Source organism: Pseudochaenichthys georgianus, chromosome 22 (assembly GCF_902827115.2).
Source record: "Pseudochaenichthys georgianus chromosome 22, fPseGeo1.2, whole genome shotgun sequence".
Lineage (NCBI taxonomy): Eukaryota > Metazoa > Chordata > Actinopteri > Perciformes > Channichthyidae > Pseudochaenichthys > Pseudochaenichthys georgianus.
The window spans coordinates 10219170-10222583 of record NC_047524.1 but is presented as its reverse complement, the minus strand read 5'-3'; positions in this window follow the sequence as shown (position 1 = coordinate 10222583).

Here is a 3414-nt window from a genome sequence, read left to right as displayed (position 1 = left end):
GACAGCTGACGCATAGATCACAGGATTCCATCGTGAACGCGCACGTAGAAGCTGCGCGAACATGACGACATCTTTCTTCTTCTTCTTCTCCTCTCTGGCCCATTTTGATTTCGGTGCAATGTTGCCTCCTATTGGCTTCGAAAAAAACTTGCCGTTTTTATCCTCTGACATTATGGCTTGCGATTTAAATAATGTGCTATTGAAGAATGTTAGTATTCTCCTAGCTCTCGCTTTTTTTTGGTGAGACATCTAGTCGCCAAGTAGTGATCTAAGGTAAACATGTAGCCTATTTAGTCCCAGTGTGTTTACTTAGGTTACTTGTCTACTTCATAGAACTATGAATATAGCCTAATAATCTCTTCCACTGCATTGCTATATAGTGCTAAATGTTTGGGGACATATTGTACAGACTCCAGGTTCACAATTGTCATCTCCCACTCAAATAAAGTGCATTTTATCTCATGGGTGTTCCCTAATGCAAGGTTCACTGATGGTTGAGTGGTTTGCAACACTCTTCCTCATCTGTCTGCATCCTGCTATTGATCACTCAGTCCTTCAGTGATAATGCTGCAACCCTACCTCCAGCTAAATGGGACCTGGTCCTCTGCACTAACCTGCATTATGCCCTTAGCCGCCCCACCAGGGACCGTTATTGCCCTCCAGTGGCGTAGCCAGGAATTATTGTGTGGGTGGGCCTGGAGAAATGTAGGTGGGCCAGGGGGAGACATATTAAGCATGGGGTCTGAGCTGAAACTTCATTAATGATTTTTTTTAATGCACTAATAGAACATAAGCATACATTAGCAGTGAAAACAAAAAACATAGGCACGGCGGCCTCAGAATGTGTGTAGAACTGACATCCACATAGGGATGGGTATCGTTAAGGCTTTAACGGTACTACTACTTTTATCGATGGCGCTTATGCTTATGCTCCAGGTTCAGTACCAACCACATCATAAAGTACGCTGACGATACAGCAGTGGTGGGACTCATCAGGGACAACAACGAACAGGCCTACAGGGAGGAGGTGAAACATCTGACAGACTGGTGTAACACCAACAACCTGATGCTGAATGTCGATACAACAAAAGAGATTATTGTCGACTTCAGGAACAAAAAGCACTGTCACCCACCACTCCACATCAACGGCACAGCAGTGAAGACTACAGCCAGCACCAAGTTCCTGGGGGTGCACATCACAAGCAGTCTGACCTGGGGGGTATACTGCAAAGCAGGATTTTCGCTTAGCCGGCTAAATTCAGGGAAAACTCCGGCTTTCCGGTCATCCGAAGCTGGTTCTCTTTTTAGCAGGCTAGATCTCCATGGTAATATATGCTAAGCAGCTAACCAGGGGGGTATACTGCGAAGCAGGATTTTCGCTTAGCCGGCTAAATTCAGGGAAAACTCCGGCTTTCCGGTCATCCGAAGCTGGTTCTCTTTTTAGCAGGCTAGATCTCCATGGTAATATATGCTAAGCAGCTAACCTGGTCGGGACCAGGTTAGGTTGCAGGCTAAGAGCTCAACTCAGTGAAAGCACCGCCTGCTGACCAATCAGAGCTCAGTGTGCGGAGTTTAAAGCGATCAAGTCATATTACAGGAGAAAGGAAATACAGAAAAACTGCCGTCGCAGGAAAGACGGCCGGCAAAAATCACCGACTGTGTGAACGTGAACATCAATAGAATATCACCTCCCATTTTCAGAGCAATCTGACTATTATAACATTAGCGTTAAGAAAGCTTACTTAAATATCGGCCACAACATAAGTAACCGGATCAGAGTACATTAGCCTACAGTCCGCGGCATATCACTTCATAAGGTATCATATATCTCCTTATCTGAGTCAGCTGAGCCGTATCTGGCCGTGCAACACTCACAGTGTCACATACTGTATGCAGAAGTATTATTTTAAGCAACACATTAAGTTGACGAAACACTCGAGACAAATGTAATTGAAGTCAGATCGTGTTTTAGAAGGGGCAGTGATATCATAAACCTGTTAATGTACACATTCAAACACTTTTTCTTTTGCCAGCTGTATTCACCTTGCAGGTGCAGCTATGTGGCTTTTATCCTGGATAAAGTCATGGATGTTTAAAGTTTAACTTCTTCATTTTTGACTAGTATTAAAGTTCACTTTTCATTCAGGAAGTATGACGCTGTGCTGTCAGTACGCTTCTCCATGTTTGTGATTGGTCGAATGCTCCAAATACCACCCCTTTCATGTGAACGCGCACCTAACTAGATAGGACACGGCTGGCTTGAGCGATCCACTTGATAACCAGCGTCGTAGTACAGTTTAGCGAGAGCGCGTATGTTTTGGATTAGGCCAACCGGCTAACTCAAACATATCCAGGTTAGGTTGAACCAGGTTCGTAGTATAGGCCCCTGGTCCACTCACACTACATCACTATTTAAGAAGGCACAGCAGCGCCTACACTTCCTGCACAGCTCCCCCCTCCCATCCTCACCACGTTCTACAGAGGAACCATAGAGAGCGTGCTGACCAGCGGCATCTCCATCTGGTCGAGAGACTGCAACGCCAAAGACTGGAAGTCGTGGATGGAGCTACAGAGCTGCTAGAAAGACAGTCCAACCCGGTGCATTCCTCCGTCTGGATGTGGAGCACTTTGGCTAAATGTTTAGACACATTGCTCGTGTTACCGCCCTCACATGCTAAACTCTTATTCCACTTTTGGTAACGAGTATTGTCCACATCGACACGGCTATAGTTTAACCACACCTCGGAGCGCGTTCTCTCTGCCATCTCCTCCGTGTGTGTGTGTTGCTGCATGTAGCAGCTGCGTGTGTGTAAACTGCCCCGCCCCCTCGCACACAGACGGGGGATAGATCTCTTAAACGGAGTTGGCGACACTTAAACTGCAATGTAATGTTTGTAGCAATAATACATACAACATATATCGGGGGCACAGGTTGTTTATCCTTGACAGTCGCACAGTGGGCACACACTGAGTGTTTTCATATTCAGCAAATGTGTACACGCTAAACTGCAGACCTCAAGAAGAAATAATACTTTCATTCACTCACGGCAAAAGTTACTTTACTTACTATAAAAAGTCACGGTAAAAAAATGCACTCCCTATTCCATTGTCATGAAGGTGGAATCTAACTATATCCAGAATAAGTTTTATTGGATCCAGGCTAGAAACATGTTTATTTCTGCTGTAAAGTTGGGCATTTTAACATGGGGGTCTATGGGAATTGCTCCTTTTTGCATCCATCCCCTGTCGGCCACTAGATGAACTGCAGTTTGTGGCACTTCCTTCTGGGCTTCCCGGTTCTGCGCTATGAAGCGCTGATTGGCTGTGGGTGGGCCAGACGTGCATGTGGGTGGGCCCAGGCCCACCCGGGCCCACCCACAGCTACGCGGCTGTTGCCCTCTACTCAAATATGCG